The sequence below is a fragment of the Lactuca saligna genome, chromosome 9, assembly GCF_052625555.1.
Source record: "Lactuca saligna cultivar CGN05327 chromosome 9, ASM5262555v1, whole genome shotgun sequence".
Taxonomy (NCBI): domain Eukaryota; kingdom Viridiplantae; phylum Streptophyta; class Magnoliopsida; order Asterales; family Asteraceae; genus Lactuca; species Lactuca saligna.
Genome location: NC_136425.1, coordinates 175,062,474 through 175,084,762, shown reverse-complemented (window position 1 = coordinate 175,084,762; position 22,289 = coordinate 175,062,474). Strand labels below are relative to the sequence as shown.

The window sequence follows — 22,289 nt, the reverse complement described above, 5'->3', positions numbered from 1 at the left end:
CTTGGTGACAGATGACACTTTCCTATTCCCCATGATCAAGTTTATCTTCCCATGCTCCACATCCCTACTTCTTTTTAGACCCTGAAAATCAGAACAAATGTGAAAACCACATCCTGTATCGAGGACCTAAGACATAGCATGTGATGAGTTATTAAATTGAATAGTATAAATACCTGCGGAGGTGGGCTTTATCTTCCCATCCTTGATGTCCTATAGGTACTTCGGGCAGCTTCGTTTCCAATACCCTTTCCCATGGCAGTAGTAGCACTCTGCTTCCTTTAGGTTTGAAGAGGGACCAGTAGGACCATCTTTGGCTCCACTAGAAAAGGTACCATCGTGAGACTTTCCCTTATGGCTCTTAGAAGGAGCCTTCCTCATCTTTCCCTTTACTTTCCCAATAGCCAAGACAGGGGTAGCAGTAGTAGGATTAGATGCAATAGATTTGCCTTTCAGACTACTCTCAGCAGTCCTTAGTAGGCCTTGAAGCTAGCTTAGGGTGACCTCCTCCTTGTTTATGTGGTAGGTCATACGAAACTGGTCATAGTAAGGAGGTAAGGAGTGTAAAGTAATATCTACGGTTAGCTCGTCATCGAAGTTAACATTTAACTTCAGCAAGCGGTCCACATATCTCTAAATTTTTTGCAAGTGGGCCGTGATGGACTCTCCATCCTTCCTTTTGGTAGTGATCATCACATCAATGATCTCATACTGTTCCTGCCTAGCACTTTAATGGTACCTTTCATCAAATCTTGGTGCATCTCGTTTGGATAGTAGTCCTCGTAGGACTTTTGGAGTTAATCAGTCATTGTTGCGAGCATGATGCAATGAACCTTCATAGCATCTCGCTCATGAGTGTTGTAAGCAACGATTTCTTTGGGAGTGGCAGTGTTCACATTGACCTCCTTCAGCTCCTTTTTGAGAACATACTCATTGTCCTTGTAACTGGTGACCATGCGAATGTTGCGGATCTAATCATTGAAGTTTGACCCATCGAATATCACCCTCCCACACAAGTTCATGAGTGAGAATGAGTCGGAAGGGTTCGATCCAGAAGCATTGTTGTTGTTCGAAGTAGACATCTGAAATAGAAAAGGAACAAAGTTTATATTAGATAAGAATCCCCAATTAAAAACCCAAATGAGAGATTAGGGCTAGGACCCAACACAATTATTTACAATTCATAAGAGGGATTTCGTAATCTAATTGCAAATAATTTGAAGGTAGGTAAATGATGATTTCCCAATTTCCACCATGAAAAATGAAAAAGACAATTAAGTTTTAAATGTATTGAAACTCCTAGCTCTTTTGAGATTCATTGAACTTTTCAAAGGCATGTTTAAATCTCGATATGCCATTCAAGTTTGTGATTGGGATACCAAGGATCACAATCAAGGTGTGAATAACCATGCAAATGTACTTGGTACTCTCGATGTCATTTACCACCTAATAAATGTGTCGGTTAGCCATACACGCTCCATTGATCTATGATAAACATCGAGCTACCATTTTCCACCTTTGCTAGTCCCAAATTAGTGTGTCAGTTATCCACGCATGCTCCACTAACAACTTGGAAGGGTGCAAAGTGTAATTTCATGGAATAGCATCATTTCACATTTTTCCTAAAGTAACTAATATTAGGAATTTTTTATAAATACATTTAGTTACTGTATTAATCATTATACTTTTGATGAGTAATTAGTTACCCTATCCTACCCGTTCGACTAACGACCCTCCACCAATCAAGGAAGCGGTAGGTGAGAGAGGACACCCATAAAACTGCCATTTTATAGTCATCAACCTTATACCCCCTTTATAGATCGGCTTCGTGAATGAGGCCTACTAATGGCAAGACTAACTTAATCTTATATATATATATATATATATATATATATATATATATATATATATATATATATATATATATAATTATTAATCTTATAATATTATAATAATATAAGGGTTGAATTTTAAACTTGTAAAATTCTAGGGTTTGGATTTAAATAATTCAAAATTAAAACTTTTAATTAAAAATTTAAATCCCAAAAGTCGATGGCAAGGTTTGAAACTTTTCAAAACATCTTTTAGCTCAAATTTGAAAAAATAATTAATTAATCATATTATTAATTTTTATCACATAATTTGACCTAATCTATTTTCTTTACAAGATAATTCAAATAACAAATAAAAACAATTAATATTTATCATATAAACAAGTAATTATCTTATTTATGACAATTATCCTTTAATTTGATTAGGTTATCAATTACCATAACCGAAAAATCTAATTCTCATTTGAAAATTAATTTATGGTAATTATCCAAATTAAATTAGGGCAAAATTTTCGAAATTCTGCAATAGAGTCGCACTCACGTCGTGCAAGCCTTGTGTTACGTCGTGAGTCAGGACATAACGAAAAAATCAAATTTTATAGCTTGGAATATTTAACTTGCATCAAATACAATACAAAAACGATCTAGGCTCTGATACCACTGTTGGGTTATGAGCAGTACATCAATCCTATGGTGTATATGCAAACCCTAATGCTTCGATCTAGTTTTTCTAGTTGTACATGTAATAATTATCCAAGGCTTGCAACCCCTAATCTAGCATACAACAAAAACTCGATTTCTATAACTAAAACCAAGTTAGAAACATACCTTTGATTGTAGCTTGAAGATCTTGAGCTTTTGAGAACCTTAGTACCTCAAATGTTGTGCCTCTAATAGATCACAAACACCAAATCAATTTGGAGAATCTTAGAGAGAGAGAGAGAGGGGAAGGTAATTTCGGCTCTTGGAACTCTTCTTAGGGTTGGTGTACACGAAATTATGAAGCCTAAGTACCCTTTATATAGGTGAGGAATTAGTGTTTCAGTCAAATTCCTTATCCGGTTGCTTAGGCTCTAAGAAGCCCACAAGTACCTTCCAGAACTTGTCCCCTTGGACGAAAACTTATGGGCTATCCATAAGAGATTTCTTTCACCCTATCCTTAGGGTTCCTCAGCCCATTTTGCAATTATCTAACAATTACAAGTTCAGTCCCTTTAATTCAATTAATCACTTTTGACCACAAAATTCATTCTAAATTAATTCTTGACCAATGTTAATTAATTAATATGATTTCTCATTTAATATATTATTCAAATAATATATCAATAAACCATAATAACCTCTTTCTCTATTATTCATCTAGTCAAGTTGCTCTGGTGAAGGCAACCCAAAAGGACCATGCTACAACCTGGTCAAATACATACCAAATATAGTTATGGGCTTAGACATTAATCCAACAGTCTCCCACTTGGATAATATTCAGATCGATAAGCGTCTGTTGAGAGACCAGTAAATGCATTGTAAGGAAAGATGGACACCATCTACAACAAGTTGATTAGGTTGGTAATGTTGGGTTATGAGCAATACATCAATCTTATGATGTACATGCAAACCCTAATGCTTGGATCTAGTTTTTCTAGTTGTACATGAAAATAATTATACAAGGCTTGCAAACCCTAATCTATCATACAACAAAACTTGATTTATATAACTAAAACCAAGTTAGAAACATAACTTTGATTGTAGCTTGAAGATCTTGAGCTTTTGAGAACCTTAGCACCTCAAATGTTGTGCCTCTAATAGATCACAAACACCAAAGCAATATGGAGAATCTTAGAGAGAGAGGGGGGAAGGTAATTTTGGTTCTTAGAACTCTTCTTAGGGTTCGTGTAGACAAAATTATGAAGCCTAAGGACCCTTTATAAAGGTGAGGAATTAGGGTTTCAGTCAAAGTCCTCATCCGGTTGCTTAGGCTCTAAGCAGCCCACAAAAACCTTCTAGAACTTGGCCCCTTGGACAAAATCTTATGGGCTATTCATAAGAGATTTCTTCCACCCTATCCTTAGGGTTCCTCAGCCCATTTTGGAATTATCCAACAATTACAAGTTCATTCCCTTTAATTCAATTAACCTTTTTTTACCACAAAATTAATATTAAATTAATTCTTGACCAATGTTAATTAATTAATATGATTTCTCCTTTAATATATTATTCAAATAATATATCAATAAACCATAATAGTCTCTTTCTCCATTATTCATCCAGTCAAGTTGCTCTAGTGAAGGCAGCTCAAAGGGACCATGCTACAATCGGGTCAAGTACATACTAAATATAGTTATGGGCTTAGACACTAATCCTACAGGTAAGGTGTAGTGGCAGCACCATAAAGGTTCTTAGCAGATGTGGGAGCCTAAACAGGTTACACGCTGACATTATCCAGAGTTGTTTGTAGAGACCTATTTCAAGGATGAAATCTAGTTCAAGTGGGGGAGATTTGTAACACTATTTTTCTAGGTATGATCGATTGATTGAGTTAATTTATTTTAAGTCTGGGATTTGGGGATTTATTTGGATCGCGATGCGATAAATTTTTATTGCAATGTGACCACTTCATTTAAGTAGCATCACGACAAGAAATCTTGATCACGACTCAGTGCCGTTGGAAATGTAAACCCTAATCCTTGGGTTTTAGAACATATTTAAAGGCTCTAATCCCTAGGGTTTGCCATTTTAAGAATCCTCCTTCTCTGAAACATACCATCCTCCAAACCCTAGTCCACATTGATAGTTAGTGTGGTTTTGGTGTCCATTTGAAGATTAGAGGAGAAGAAAGCTAGAAGTGGTGTTTAGTGTGTGATTCCTTGGAGATCCAACAAACTAATATTCTTTTGGACATTTTATGAGTATAAATCTTCCTTATTTATGTTTACTTTGTGTAGATCTAGGTTGTTCTTTAGGTTGTGGTACTTTAACCTCATGATTTTTGGAGTTGGAGTGACTCTAGAATTCTAAAACAAGTTATGGTTGTTTCCTGGATGCTTGAGTGTGAGAAAGATGAGTGATTGCACTCATTTCAAGACATGCATGTCTTTTTGATCATTTTGGTCATTTAGAAATTTAGGGTTTTAGATCTAGATTGATTGGACTTAGGAAATGGATAACGTTGGAAATTTATCTATAAAATCATTGGAAGAATCAGATATGGGTTTTTAAGATCTTAACTTTAAGTATTAAGAGCTTAATGGATTAATATGTTTGGTCGTATTTCGCAACACGATGCTTGTGTGTGCCACGACGCGAGCTGCAATGAGCAGTTGCGACTATTTTGACATTTAGTGGTGGCAATGGGGCCAAGGAGTTGGTCGTGATGTGAAGACCGGTTAACTATCTTAAGCATCCTCCTTCTCTAAAACATACCATCCTCCAAACCCTATCTCCCACTGATAGTTGGTGTGGTTTGGTATCCATTTTATGAATATCAAAGGAGAAGAAAGCTAGAAGTGGTGTTTAGTGGGTGATTTCTTGGAGATCCAACAAACTAATCTTCTTTTGGACCTTTTATGAGTATAAAACTTCCTCCTATATATTTACTTTGTGTAGATCTAGGTTGTTCTTGAGGTTATTGTACTTTAACCTCATGATTTTTGGAGTTGGAGTGACTCCAGAATCCTAAAACAAGTTATGGTTCTTTTTTGGACCCTTGAGTATGAGAAAGTTGAATGCTTGCACTCATTTCAAGCCATACATGTCTTTTTTTGATCAGTTTGGTCCTTTAGAAAGTTAGGGCTTTAGATCTAGATTAATTGGACTTGGGAAATGGATAAAGTTGGAAACTTTATCCATAAAATCATTGGAATAATCAGATCTGGGTTTTTAAGCTCTAGACTTTAAGGATTAAGAGCTTAATGGATTAAGATGTTTGGTCGTATGTCGTGACACAATGCTTGTGTGTGTCGCGATGTGAGTCGTGATGAGCAATTACGACAATTTTGGCATTTAGTGGTTGCGACGTGAAGACCAGTTAACTGTTGACCAATGACTTTGACCGGTTGACCATTGAATTTTTGACCAGTTTGATTTTTGGTCAAATTCGATGTTTTAAGTTGTAGACTGAGATTTAACCTCTGATTGGTTTAGGCAGTTTGTGTAACTAATTTTATGAGACTTCGAGTAGCTGGGATTCAGCTCTTTGATTCAAGTGAGTTCTCTCTCTATACTATGTGGACACTAGATATCATGGTATGCTAGATTGTCTTTATGACTTTTTCATGAAAGACCATGGGGACATAAAATTTATACGAAATACTATGGGGCATGGGGGCATAGCAAATTCCATGAAAGACTATGGGGGCATAATAGGAAAGACTCTAGTGAGACTGTAGCAATTGGAGTGATTGTAATACTATGATGAGATCATAACTTTTACTAGGATGTGTGGTATTTTGGGATCTCAATAAACTGTGTGCTTACTAGTTTAAGTGTAATTGCTTCAGGTTATTCTGGTAGCAAGGGGAAAGGCAGGACCAGATTGTGTTGCATCGATGGATATGTATTTTGGAGATTTACGCACTTTTAATTTACTATCTTTTGTTACTATGATTTGGTTATGGTTTTTCAAGTAAAACCGAATGGTTATTTGTCTCTATTTGAGAATGAAATTTGAACGGTTTATTTTAACTTAAAACAAAAAATTTTGGTTTAAAATTTGGGACGTTACACGGTTGTTGCGATTGTTCTCCTTCTTGACCACATTTCTACGCTAATCCCATATCCGGTTGCGTAGCATCTAACCTTTTAACAATCACAAAACTAATGGTTCATTGCGAAATGCACTATTTGTATTGTCCCCACAAAAAATTAAAGGCGGAAATTTGCAATCCATACTAAAAAATTATTTTTATATGTATGAAAACAATGAACTTTTTATTATCAAAAATACTTTCTTTTTTAATTTTTATTATGATATGAATTTTCAAAATCAAGATAGAGTTTGATATTGCAAAAAAAGTCTTAAGTTAATAGAGATTTTACAAAAGAATAAGCTTAAAAATAAGGAAAGGTAAGTCTTAAATATAGAAAACAATTTTCACAATGAATAATGTATTTGAAGTTGTTATTTATACCAATAACTCGCCATAGTATACTTATAGCTACTTACGCTACTATCGTACTGTGATAATCCTTTCCCTTCTTTGGTATTACAACTACATAATCCACCACTACAATATCTATATGCAAATATATTATTTTGACCACCAAGACTACTATTGACTTGTAATCCTCCATTGACAATAAGCAAGAACATCATTACAACCACCAAGGCTACTATTGACCAATAAGATCCCGACCCGTAGTATTACGACCACCAAGGCTACCATCATAATACAATAATAACATATAAGTACGGCATTATGGCCACCAAGGTTGTTCACTTGTAGTTGTAACACCCCGAGTTCAGAAGTACAAAGTTCAGGGTGCTTGGTGTAATTAAGGAGGATCGACTCGGCGAGTCCATGGATAGACTCGGTGAGTAGAGTCGCGATTTTGGTCACGAGTTTAGTGACCAACTCGGCGAGTCGGCGGCTGGACTCGGCGAGTTGGTACTAGAATGGGAAACCCTATTTTCAGGGTTTGCACCCTATATAAGGAACCTTATGTTTTCCCCTCAGCCTCTTTGCTGCCCATTTGAGATCCAGAAAACCCTAATTCGTGAGGAAACCCCATTGTTGAATGAATTAGAGCTTGGAGGAGGATCTTTGGTATTTGAAGCTTGAAGGTTTGGAGGCTTGTATCAGGAAGCTTGGGGAGATCAGAAATCTACAGTTGGTTAGGATCATTTCAGGGCTAAGGAACCATTTCCTTAAGCTATTTCTTCATGGATTCATGTATGGTGATTTATATGAGATCTAATTCGAGATAGAAGCTTGTATCTGAGGATGCTACTTCAGATCTAAGCTTGTGATGGTCCTATATGTCATAAAGTTCCTGTATAAGAGTTATTGGTGAAGCACTTTTGTCCTTAGCCTTAGCCCTAGAGTGTTTTGAGCTTATATCTCCTTGGTTTCACGTAAAGTTTGCAACTTTATGTGAGGGCTAGGCTGTAGAAGAGTGGATCTATAGATTTGAGTCCTTGCATGGCTTGAAAAGCCTCTGTATGGAATGAGAACTAAAGAGACTCGGCGAGTTCCATGGGTGAACTCGGCGAGTTGGATGAAGGTGTGCATGAACTCGATGAGTTGGAAGAACAACTCGACAAGTCTGATGAATATTGCCTTGGACTCGACAAGTCTGTTCTTGGACTCGGTGAGTCTGGTCGTGGAGTCCTAACCTTTTTCTGGTTGAACGGTGAATCGATGAGTCGAGGGATGACTCGGTGAGTTGAGTGAGAAGGGACTCAGAATTGTGGGACTCGACGAGTCGACGGGGCGACTCGGCGAGTAGGGTCACATAGGAAGGTTGACTTGGACTTTGACCAAGAGTTGACCAGTTGACTTCCAATGGTATTTTGGAAATTATTGGTATTTATTGAGTTTAGTCCTTTGGCATTGATCAGTGGTGGAGTTCGTATCGGAGGTTGGAGCAGCGTGATCTTACTTCTGCAGATTGGCTTTGCGAGATGAATTATCCTCACTATATCGACAGGGTCTAAGGCACCAAGGTTGACCCTTTATCGGATGGAAATCCGGGTAGTTGTTATGTTATTGCTTTGCTATATTTTTGCATCCTGGTAGTAAGGATGGTATATGTTAAAGACCTGGTTATGGTCAAAATCATGGTATATAGGACGATGCTATGTTAGTGACCGGTTAGGTCGGAGTCCTGGTTAGAGTGTGCTATCTATGTGATCTGCTAGATCGGTTGATTAGTGATGAATTGCTATATGATTATATGTTTATGTGCACATGGTTGATTGACTGGGGTTGGGTTGAGGCGGGCCCTGCTTTGTGTTGTAAGCCAACATACCCAAGGTGGACCGGATATCCCGAAGGCCCAGCGAGCGGTCCGGATAGGCTGTAGGCCCCATGAGGGTGGACCAGACGTACCGAGGCTCGGAGAGTGGACCAGGCCAACTGAAAGCCCGGTGCAGGTGGACCAGTCATACTGTAGACTTAGAGAGTGGACCAGGTGGGTTGAAGGCCCGGTGCGGGGGGACCAACCACACTGCAGACTCGATGTATATGGCTAAACTCGGAGGGTGGACCAGGTGGACTGAAGGCCCAGTGCGGCGGACCAGCCACGCAGTAGACCCGAAGTTCATGGTTGTTCTTTTTATGATATGATATGATATGTGTATGGTTTATGTGGTTGGTATTTTAGGGGTAACTCACTAAGCTTTCGGGCTTACAGTTTTCAGTGTATTGTTTCAGGTACTTCTGGAGATCGTGGCAAGGCGAAGGCGTGATCGTACCGCTCCTCGTGTTTTATGTATTTATGATGTGGTTCTGAGAAATATTCTGATAATAAATGAATTGAAAACATTTTTGTAATGAATTAATGAATATGGGTTGTTTTTGAAAAGTTTAAATTGGTTGAAATTTTTTGAACGTTACAGTAGTTTTTCTAATGATGGTATTACGACCACAAAGGCTACCATCATAACCAAATAATAAAATACAAGTATTGTATTATGGCTACTAAGGTTGCCATTGACTTGCAGTTTCACAAATGATGATTTTACGGCCACCAAGGCTACCATCATAATCCAATAACAATAAACAAATAAACCAGTACGTCCACCAAGGCTGCCACTAACTTGCAGTTCCACCAGTGATGATATTACAACCACCAATGCTACCATCATACATTAGTCAATTGGTATTACAATCACCAATACTACCATGGCCAATAGTTTCCAATAAAATGGTATTTTGGCCACCAAGGCTACATTAAAATTAATTATTCATACTTCGGGATATTGCAGCCACCAAGACTATCCCAAAATACAAAATCATCTTGAACCATAGCATTTCGGACACCAAGACTGCTAGATTCTACTTTCCACCTTAATCATATCATTGATCACATATAATACAATTCATAACCAAACAATTTTACTTGGTTTATATTCCAAGGGCAAGACAAGCTTAGCTCACAACCATAAATAATTGCACGAACACCTCATAACTCACTATAATGAATGGTTGAGCTAGTTACTTATATTGTAACATAACTTAAATGTACACTTAGTTAAATTAGCTTATAACTCCACAAAGAAATAAGTTTCTATAAATCCAGCTATACATGTTTAATACAACCTACAACAATATATAACATTATTAGCCTTCTTATTACATAAATTACTACTCCAAAACAATCAACATATTGTATTTATATTGATATACAACAACACATATCTAGATATTAGCTATCTATAGAAGCGGGTATGGTTACTCGACTTGTAATAATTTACATGTATTAGGCTTCGACTCTTGAAGCCATATTCTTGTCTCGATTTCCGCAACTCGAATAACTCTAATCCAAGGTATAGAAGCTTAATTATGAATCTTTTTGAAGCTTCCGTTGGTTTCTCTTTAAATCTTCAAGTTTGAGCTCAAGACCTTAAAATTCGCCAAGAAACTCTTCTCTTTTCCCTCTCTAGCATGCAAGTATGAAATATGGGGCAAAAAGATCGATATTTGCCCTTAAAACCCATTTTTTTTAAATTTAGCTGTGAGTTTCATCGTAGTGTTCGTCAACCGTTTGGCAGGACGTTCGTTTATTTGATAAATGAATGAACAAGTACACAAATTATCGTTTGTTTAGTTAAACGAACAAACATGAACAATGGTATCGTTCGTTCAATTATGTTCATGAATGTTCGTTTATGCTCATCCATATAAGTTCCTTTTATGTTAATATATGATTAGTTGTGTTTGATTCCATTACTATATTATATGTTTATTTATTTTCATATATGTTCAATTATGTTTGTTCGCTTATGTTCGTTTAGGATGTGTACGAACTTAAACAAACGAACATGAACAAACCCCATTTTGTGTTCATTCGGTTCGTTTACAACCCTACGAGTTCTCGTCACGTATATCTTAAAATTGTGCCGCGGTCTTGCATAGATTTTGCCTCAACTTCGAACAACCATAATTTCTTCATACAAACTCGGAGTTTGATGATCTTTGTATCTATACAGTCATATACGAGTCAACTACAAACTTCTTTCAGATCAAATTTTCCAAAAAAAATTATATTTTTATTTACAATCTCATGTACCAACGGGTATATGTTGTCCATCCTCTAAAACTAAACACAAACTCATACTTTACATCCGTCTTTCGTGTGCTTTAGGAAAATACACAACTTAACCCTTTATTTAACCAACGTCGTCTCCATCCCAATGATCCCTACTCCTCATGCAATTCAATTTGATATAATATATATAGGATACTTAGTTTTCCAAATTACATTCCTACACCAAATTTCCAACCAAAATCTCGTACAATAACCATCATCCACTCAAATTTCAAGAGTATTTACCAAGATGATATGTTTTTCGTGCAAGATACTTATAGAACCAGTGATAATTGATAGTAGACCAAACTCCTTGAACTTTTAGACCTATCTCCTTGCATATAAAACTCTCATGCACACCATGTATAACTTCAATAATTTTAACCCACCTAGCCTATTGTTCATCGGTGACAAACTTCCACCTCCATTTGTAGTAAAGCCGCATTAAAAGCAAGGATACTTACCACGTCTAACCTGCCTTTTTCCTTGAAGCTAGCACCAAATCCTATTTAATCCATGTAGCCTATTTTTTGTGTAATAAACTTGGATTCAAAGTAGGAAGTACTTGTTATTTTATAAAATGTCAAAAATGTTTTATTAAACTAAAAAACCGTAACGCATAACTCGACAGTATAACTAGGGTTAATGCTTGTAAGAGTTAAATATCCTGTTATCGTACACGATTTACCATTGAAAGCTCTTATATTGTTCAAAAAATATCATTATAACATGATATTATAGGTTTAACCGGTTTTTTGGGTATACATTGCACCTCCCGTCATTCTTCAACCAACATCTTTGATCATCTTTTTGGACCAACATGACTCTTTCTATGTTCGATTTTTTGAATCTCTTCTTGTGTTTGATTTTTTGAGACACATTTATGTAAATTGATTTTTTTTAACACAAACCCATAATATTTTTGGGTCGTTTTATGTGTTTGATTTTTCATATCTTCATTGCCTTCATCGTGTAACCTCATGAACTCAAGAACTTGCAGAACTCATTTTCTTAACGTGAAAATTTGCGTTTTGGTGCTTGAAAACCGGACAAAGATCTTCACCTAGATTAGATGTCTCTGAGTTTTGGTGTTTGAAAATCATTTTGCAGGTTGAGAACAACCGAAAATGATGACTGAAATTTTGATTTTGGTCGGAAAAGATGATCGGAGATACCAAGGTCTCATAAAACCAGCTAAACGTACAATATCCGGTCATAATTATATTTTTTGAACACGAGTAGATAGTTTAATTGGTAAATCACGTACAAAAAAAAAAAATTACTGCATATGTACACAGAACAAAATGTGTTACCCTAATAAATTATTATCGCATATAACTAAAACTACGTAGTATTTGAAAAGGAAAATAATGCTAAAATGAAGATAATCTAATAAAACAAATTTTTACAAGGAATATTATGCTAAATTGAAGGTACTCCAATAAAACAAACTTTTACAGTCAACATTTGATGGCTTGTATCATAATTAAATGAAAAACTAATTAACCAAAATGAATTTATACTTAACCATATATTTTATTTAAATATACATTGATAATAAGAAGATTAAAATAATATGTTTTCTTAATGGTTTGATATAAACTACCCTAAAACTCCATATTCTCAAAACAGTCACAAAATTAATGGTCCGTTGCAAAATGTACTATTTGTATTGTCCCCACAAAAAAATTAACGGCAGGAAATTTGCAATACATACTGCAAAATTGTTTATATATGTAAGAAAACAATGAATGTTTATTATAAATATTACTTTCTTTTTGAAATTTTTTTATGATATGAATTTTCAAAAACAATTTCGCATCAGGATAGAGTTTGATATTGCAAAAATTAAGTCTTAAGTTAATAGAGATTTTACAAAAAGCAATAATGTTTTCAATTCACCAAAACAATTGACATAGCATCAACCATGAGCAAACAAGCATTTCAAACAAAAAGCTTGTGCACATAACTTTTTCCATCATGAGATGTCTAAAAAACCTAAACCATTTGCCATTTTGCAAATGGCATATATCATCCAACCACATACTCATCTTTAATCTTGAAAATGCATTTGGATTCAGACATTACATTCATTCTAGTGGGCCTCAACTAAGACCTAGTTTCTTGGGTTGATAATTATAAAATTAATCTAGACAAATATACATTTGTTTAAACCATATTATTTGACCTTTTTTTTACGTTAAAGCCCGTAAAATATTTTGAATAATAATGTAAAAGTATCTTTTTTTTTTAATTGTAATGGTAAATTAGTCTCATTCAGACGATTTATTCATTCATTGATTCTTAAGAAAAACGCATTTATGCTTATAATACATATGACTTAATGGAAAAAAAAAAAAAAACAAAACCAATAAAGTGATCGACATTCCAACCATTTGAGAACAAACATAATCGATTTAAAAATAAAAAAATAAAAAATAAAAAAAATAAATAAATAAATAAATAAAAAGTGTAATGAATCTAACTTTTTTTGGAGAATTGCAAATGACTTATCAAAATTTAGTCAATTCAATGAAACTTAAATCAACTTAAATAAAGATACCAAAGTCAAAAGTGGACATAGCTCTACTTATTTGTGAAGGAGGTTTTTATGTATTGGTAGCTCTTGTGTATATCTGCTGGCTTGAATGAGCAGAAACCATCCGAATTGCACCTCTTGCCATCAACTCTCTAATCGCTTTTCTTGCTACTGATCCATTAATCTGTCATCATCATTAAAAAAATAGTCAAGTAACAATACATAAATGATGCTGCAAAGAGATGTCTGCAATAGAAAGAATAAGAATGTGAGAGAAAAAGAAATATCCTCAAACGATCATAGAGAATTGAAGGAGTGATGAGCTTGAATTTTGGTGCCTCAGAAAGTAGCTTATCATAAGTAGCTTTATCAAACAACACCATGTTGTTTACCTTCTCCTTTTGCTTTCCCTTGCTCCATTTCTGCATTCCGCAACAGCAATTTCATGATCATCAAAATTATAGTATTACAGCTTGGAAACAAACTAAGAGATGCAAACGAATCCGTAATCATCAACAAGTTCGAAGCAATGTAAATGTATTGTGACCTTCTTCTTCTGCTTTCCACCGCCGGACTTGGTGGGCTTGGAAGACGGCGGAGGTGCCTTCTCCTTCTTCGGAGCCTACAAAAATAACGTCGAGTGTTTAAACAGTAAATATACAGACATCGACTCTAGAATAGAAAGAAGAAAATTTTCGAAGGGGATACACGTACCATTGGATCAGGTGAGATAGTAGAGGATGTGCGGCGGAGAGAGGAGCCGACGAAGGAGGGTAACGGTGGTGCCCGGCGCTCTTCCAATTGAATAAAAAGTAAAAAGCCTAAGTTTCTGTTCTCACCATGTTGTTAGTTGTTCGGTCAAAGTTTGGGGCCTTTCTTAGGCCCAATACCGCTATTACTTGGACCAATTGAAATACAAAATAACTTAGTAATTTTCACCTTCACACTCAGCTCAAATATATATCTCTATCTATATAAAAATCAAAAATCAAAGATCAAATCGAAAAAAAATCGAAATCAAAGTGAAAAAAATTACACACAATAAAATCATGAGACCGGTTCTAAAAGACCAGACCGAAAAAATAGGTCCAAAAAAATTCAGATCATTCCAAGGCCGGACCGTTGAGCGACCCTGAGACCGATTTGAGACCATAAATATGTAGTTCTATTTCAACCAAACCCTAGAGTATAAGTTTACATAATTGGTTTTGTTAATAGTTTTGGATGAGAGAATGTATAATAGATGGAACTGGGCAACTTGTATTTATTCGGATTCAACTAAATATAATTTTTTTTATATCTACTATCAAATTCCTTTCAATGCTGATATTCATTAGGAGTGTCAATTTATGACACAACACGCAAAAATACATGAAACGAAACGAAATCGGGACGAAATCAAAATTTGAATTCGTGTTCGTATTAATAAGATTAAACAACACGGTGTCGTGTCGTTTCGTGTTCGTGTTTAAATATCGACACGAAATTGACACGATTAAGCATGTGCTTGTCGTCTTTTTCTTGTTTGTCGTTTTTTTCGTGTTATATATTTTAAAATATGAATGAAATACACTAATAATTATGTAATATTATCTTTGTCGTGTCGTATCGTGTTGTCGTGTTTTAATTTGTTCGTTTTCGTGTTAATGAAAAAAACACGATATCGTGTCGTGTTGTGTTCGTGTTATACAAAACATTGTCGTGTCGTGTCGTTTCAGACAAAAACACGACACGACTACCCGATTTGACAGCTCTAATATTCATATTGGGCTCAATCCAATCCCATGGACGGGAGAATGTTTAATCGATGAAACTGGACAACCGGTATTTTTATTCGGATTCAGCTAAATATAATTTTTTTTTTATATCTACTATCAAATTCGATTCAATGGTGATATTCATATTGGGCTCGATCCAATCCCATGGAATTTCTTGGATTTTTGTTTTCTATGAGGTTTATCATTTTTGGAATCAAATACTTTTGGTGAAATTACAACTATGAAATATTGCATTTAAAAAAACAATAATTATTTAATATTTAAAAGCACTCGTTTATTCATTACAACAATAATAATTAAACCTTCACTTATTACTTTTATTTAAAGAGCTAGAAATTACGAAACCCATAATACACATCGCCCGTTCTTCACCGATCTTGTAACATTTAGCAATTAAAATAGCAAAAGCATGCCCTCCCAACCCCATCTCGGTGACAAGCTCCATGTTTTGCCCCCTCCCATTCCCGACATTGCTGATCACAGTGCTTTGAGTCTCCACAAAACCCTGACCATGTCTTGCTTCTCCGCTCACATACCTTATTTGTCTCTTTCGTACCCACCACTGTATCTGCAGTTACATTCAACATTATATAAAAATAAAACCAGACAAAGTTCAATAAAATTACCATCACTAATTTACAAAATGTTGGGCAAAAAAAATCTAATAGCAACATACTTTTTAGCAACCAATTAACGATGTATTTTTTTTTCATTGAGAACCAGTTTTTCGGTTTTTGCTTACCTATACGCAAGACTAGGAAGAAGATGAAGAGAAAAACAAATATAACGGCAAGAGGATTGGTGCTTTTTGCCATTTTGGATTAGATTGATATAGAAGTACTAATCGAGTGTATATTTATAGTGCAAAAGTTTGATTAAACCTATGACACCATATGCTAAAACATTAAAGACAAATGAAGCATCTTCATATATTATAAAGATAAAACACTCACGCATATACCTTTGTTACTTTATGTTTGGGCTATATAAATGTATCTTAGTCTAGACCCATCATTTATTGTTGTTACTATGTTTTTCCAAGCAATTTCGTCCATGGCCATGTAACCAATATACACTGCAAAGTTCTTTGTATACTCCGTCATTGCAAAACCAATAGATAAATGTTGATCTTTGTCTTTAAAATTCTTTAACCGTTTGTTTCACTTTGATTCCACCATTTGTTCACATGCATATCATATTGTGATACTTGCGTAAATAATTGTTACTATCATTGGAAGGTGAGAAAGTCCGTGTTGCATTGAAAGACATGATCGATATTGTTCGGTGGTATGATTAATTTTACTTTTTGTAGACCGGTTGTTGGAATAAATGTCCACGTTGCAATGAAACAAATATAACTATTTAACAACTAATTTTAAGATAATAAAGGGACTAAATTGTAAAGATTGTGCATATGGAAAATTAGTACAACATTAAATGATAATATGAGGGTAGATAAAATGATTTTAACCAACTATGAGTTTTAAGGTTTACTCTTACTTCTAAAGATTTTGTCTTTAAGTATTATAGAATTTAGTTCTCAAATATAATAGTAATTGTAGTTTACGCAATTAAATAGATAAGCACTATGTATGCTTTGTAAGATAACGTTATCGAAGTAAAATAGAGTTGAAAAAAGAGCTTTTTAGATCCATTGGTCATTAATAATGTTTAATTTGGGCAATTTTGTGAAGGTCTTTATGAAGGTATGTATGCAAGTATATATATATATATATATATATATATATATATATATATATATATATATATATATATATATATATATATATATATATATATATATATATATATATATATATATATGATCAAGATGAAGGATTAAACAAATACAATCTATGCTTTTTGATGATGCCAAATAGTAAAACCCCATGTTGAATTATTTGTTGAATTATTGATGATTATGTATTAAATTGGTTTATTGAATAAATCAATAGAAATTATGGGCTAATTTTATTACACTCGTTATTGTACCAATTTGGTTTGTATCCATTATTTTATTGAGTCGATGTGGAAATTAAGGATTTAAATATAATCCTACTAGGTTAAAATCGTGAAACCCATGATTTTAATTTTAAATAGATTTAAAAATTGATTATATAATAGAATAATATATCATTCCATTATAGTTATAATAGAAATGTATTTGTAACATTCTACAAAAAAAAAAAAAAAAAAAAAAAAAAAAAAAAAAAAAAAAAAGCACAACACACTTAAAACTTTTATAAGTTACTTTCTTTGTTTTTTGTATCTAAGTAAAAAAAAATGGACTAAATAAAATGATGGAATTAATTCCATCCATAACAAAATAATAAACATGATACAAATTTTCCATTTTAACCTAGTAAAATAAACCCACATTCTTTGTTCCATATACAAAAATAAAATCCAACCCAAAAATTCATTATAATTATTTTTAAATGCAAACGAGTAAACATTAATTCAAAACTATGGAAGCACTTTCAACCATTTTCAACTTATCTACTCTAATAAATGAAAATGATTTTGCCACATGTCATTCTCTTATAAGATTAGCCACATGTCATTTTGTCATAATTTGAGATATATTTATTTTCCACTTGTCATTGCTTTAATTTTCATTTTCAATATATCATTAATTTACTTTCCATAAATTAAGCCTACCATAATGACTATCAAATTTTAAATTTTAAATTTTAAATTTCAAATTCAATTCCAAATAAATTTACAGTTTAAACCTTTATGGTTAATATTTTGTTATAATTAACCCGTTTAGTAAACACTAAACACATAATTTTAATTAATTTATTCTTTGTATTTTTTTTTCTCATAGTTTTCAATTATTTCAATTTCAAATTCAAATAAAATTTCTATTTAATCGTTCGTACTTAACATTTTGTTTTAATCAACCCGTATATTATACGGGTCTCACAACTAGTGTTTTATGAAATTGCTAATACCAAAGAGTAAATTTTGGTTAAAAAGATGTAATACCACATGCAATCAATAAATGAAAAATACACAATCTTACAATTAGCATGGATCTTGCTGATTTTAATCTTTTTTTTCATGTATTTTTTTTTTCTTACCAAAATATCCTTTCTACCCAACTCATTCTAAAACTCTTTATAATTTAGTTGAACTCTAAAAAAATCAACAAATGACCAAATTACACTTTGTTTTTACTTTCTCTTGTAATTTCCAAAAATGACCAAACTGCCCGACAACAAACAAAAAATTATTCAAACCATATCACTTCAATTTGAAAAAACAATTTTCTTGTATTTTGCCACTTGTCTCATTTTTGGGACTTGCATCATCTATTTTTAAAAAAGAACCTAGTGTCATTTTCCAACCCTTTTGTATATTGCAGCTTTTTTAAACTATTTTAATTCTATTTGAATGCGATATAACTATGTTCATCGTGATGTAGCTAGAAACAAAGGTTCAAAACCAAAAATACAAACTAATACAATAGTACAATATCATCGTTTTTATGTTAAAGCAAATGGATTCTTGGTTTTTCAATCAAGTTACCATTTTAGCCTTTTCACAAAGTTTAAATATTGTGCTATAAAAAAAGGCACCCGCTATTCTAATTCTATTCTACAACTTTTTCTCCAAAGCGGGACTTAAACCCTCTCAACATTTGGCTGAAAGATATATTTTTATCAATCTAATTAAGTTTTATTTTTTCTAATTTGACCATGTAACAATAAATGCTACTTTGGTGTTATATAAAAAAGGTTGAAATATATAGGTTATGAGATTACATTACCAAATGGTTGTACCCGTTGCTCGTAAGTGCAATTATAATTGTAGAAGATACAACACCAGGGCACTTGATTACACATTTTCAATGATATAATATACATAATTGCCACCATTTATATAATTTGCGAGTTGTACAAAAAATTGTCATTAATAGCAACCAACTACTAAGACCCCATAAACAATAAACAATGAATATCTATCAAAAAAAACATAAATATAACCTTGTTTGATTGTCCTGTATGCTAAAATTAAACCGTTAAGTCAAAAAGAAAACACCACCTAATCATCATTTGTATAGTGTATATAGTTTTTTGTGATATCAAACTAAAGTATCCTCAAAGCTGCAATTGTTAGTGTTGCCAGGAAAATATGAAACGGTAAAGGTAAATATAAAACATTAGAGGGGCAAAAAGGTCAAAACACATACCTGCAAAGAGCATATAAAAGATCCCTTTTAAGCAAAGATCACTAAAAAGTATAGTATTGAGGTATTTATAAACTTTTTATTGACAAATGACTCTAAGATGATTAAGCTTTGAAACTCCCTTTAATCAGATTTCGTCAAATCCATTCATACCAAGTCACTATACTTGGAAGCCAATGTCTATTAATTCTTCCTCCCCTTTCATAGAAGCTTGTTTGGTGGGATACACTAAATCGAGCTCAAATACATGCTTATACATAACATTGCACATTCAACCTCAATATCATCGATGCATTGGTTATACGCTTGATAAAAAACTAATTTCCGACAAAAATTAACAAACTTCAAAATTTATTAAAGTTTTCAAGTGCCAAGAAATTGCATTACACATACTTAATTGATCCCAAACTACACAAATTGATTAAAAAATTTAAAATTCACCAAAATTTCTTTAACAAGTGAGTCATGCAACTATCTTTCAGAAAAGAAAAAAAAAAAAAAAATCGCTTCCACAAAACAACTTATCCCTAGGTGTAGTTACTTCTATTAATGAAAATCCATATGATTCTAAATCTAGATTTTTAACGAAAAGCACCTTAATTGATCCAGAAAGGAGTGATTTAATCAGTAATATCAATGTCAAATCTCTATATTTTAACCTTATATTATGGGTGATAGAGAGGAGAAAAAGTGTTTTATAAGAAAATGGAAAAAATACCATAACTACAGACAACAAACGACGACAATATTCGATTGCGGTTTCCGTCAACAAATCATCCTAAATGCCTTCTGAAGTAATTATAAGGCTTTCACCATGATTCAAAAGCTTTAGAAACCAGAAAAATAACAACCTTTTAGATCTTGTAAACAAAATCTTTAAAGAAGACAAATAGTGATTTTTTGTTTACCTTCACTTGCTTCACCTCTAGTAATAAATCCGGCAGAATCAGAGAATGGCCCGAAGAGAGAAGAAGTGTAATGGTGGTGACTGATGGTTTATGGGTAAACAGCGGTAGTAAAAGTGTATATCCACAAAAGAAAACTTTAATATATAAGTTAATTTACAAGAACAAAGCTGAATTTTAACTCATTCTCATCTATATGGTTTTATAATGTGATTAACAAAATTTAAATGTTCAACATGAGCATTTTTAAAGAAACCCTAACCTCAAAATTTCAAATTATGCAGCTCCTTACGCTAAAAAAATCTAGGAATGATCGGTGGCCTTCTCTGCAGATAAAATAAAAAATCAAATAACGAAATACTCACATTATTACACATGGATATAATACACAAACACTTCAAAGGAACCTACAGAATCACTAATTTCAAAAATCGATTGAAATATGCATGAAAACCCTAATTAACAGATCAACAGTTAAAGTTTACGTCTGAAAGGATTTGCTCGTGAATAAGGAAATTAATGGAGATGATGAGCAACGATGATTACCATAAGTACGGGGGTTTAAAGCAACAACCTTCAACCGAAAGATCAACGTTGCTCGGATCTGCGCTCAGCCTAGTCAGAATCTCAAAATTTGAAGCTTTTGAAGTTGTAATCTCCTGGAAAAGATCAATCATGAACTGTTCTGGTTGTTGCATAGCAACAATTATTTAACAGAAATTTGGCTTCTCCTTCTTTGTCATCTCTGATAGGGTTATAGCGAGAAACGGGGGAGATAAAGAATAAAGAAGGAAGTAATATACTGATTTGTATTGATGATATATATCCGATTTAGGGAGATTTGGGTTGATAATTCATATCTTCTAGGAGATTACAATTCCACGTGTTTAAAAGCAGAAAAAACGGGAGAAGATATATAAGTAAAATGGAGGAATCATGTTTCCATTTAAAATGCAAATCTCATTCCTAATTTTTCTCTACCATGAGTTGAATAAACCAATGGTTATTTTTGGAAATTCAGTTAATAATTTGAGAGGGAAAATTTGATTTTGGAGGGCTACGTGGCAAAATTGTACTTATTTATTAGATTAGGGGATTGTAATTTTACATTGCTTAGCTTACTTTTGACATCTAAGGTGGTATGACATAAACTTATTAAATGTAAATTTATGTTTATCCCCTTTCGATAATTTACAGAGCTTGAGTTAAAGTGATAGAGCAATTCATCTACCAAATACGGTGAATAAGAAAACGGTGTTTTATAACACTCCACTTTTCAAATATCGATTAAATGAAAAATAATCGTTTCAACATCTCCCAAGATCAATTATAAACTTAATTATAGACTAAACTACAGTGAAAACATAATAAAACAAAATAAAGTCTTCAACCGAAGAGCTTCGGGTGTTACGTCTTTGCGGAACTCATTTGCAGTCTTGTTGATCAACCATTCTCATTAGCCTTCTTAGTGCTACTTGGTAAATAGTTTCCTAAATTGCGCACATTTAAAATTTCTAAAAGGGTAAGCCTAAGGCCTAGTGAGTTCATGTTGCAGATACATGTTCATCACTTAAAAAAATAGCTTTATCATATATGTTCAGCAAAACATATCACCCGATAGTATAATTTAAGGAAATGATTAATTATCGAAAGAAAGAACCAGTGGCTCGTTCCCCCCCCCCCCCCCCCCCCCCCGTTACAACCTATCAAATTCTACTCAAGAATTTTAAATATCCAAGGAAATGACTATGATTCTCAATTCTCATCCTCGCCGGTCGCACACATCTATCATATGATCAC

The 22,289-nt window shown here is 33.5% G+C and overlaps 1 long non-coding RNA gene across 2 annotated transcripts; it reads right to left on the bottom strand.

Annotated features, from left to right (window-relative positions):
* Positions 1-19,180: 19,180 nt before the first annotated feature.
* Positions 19,181-21,379, bottom strand: LOC145018274 (uncharacterized). Of its 2 annotated transcripts, XR_013666933.1 has the most exons (3): positions 21,036-21,376; positions 20,493-20,815; positions 19,181-20,410 (listed from the first exon to the last, which is right to left on the bottom strand). It is a non-coding gene; the product is annotated as an uncharacterized LOC145018274 (long non-coding RNA). The 2 variants fall into 2 exon arrangements; XR_013666932.1 differs by having other exon boundaries at positions 19,181-20,815; positions 21,036-21,379.
* Between the last annotated feature and the right edge of the window lie 910 nt (positions 21,380-22,289).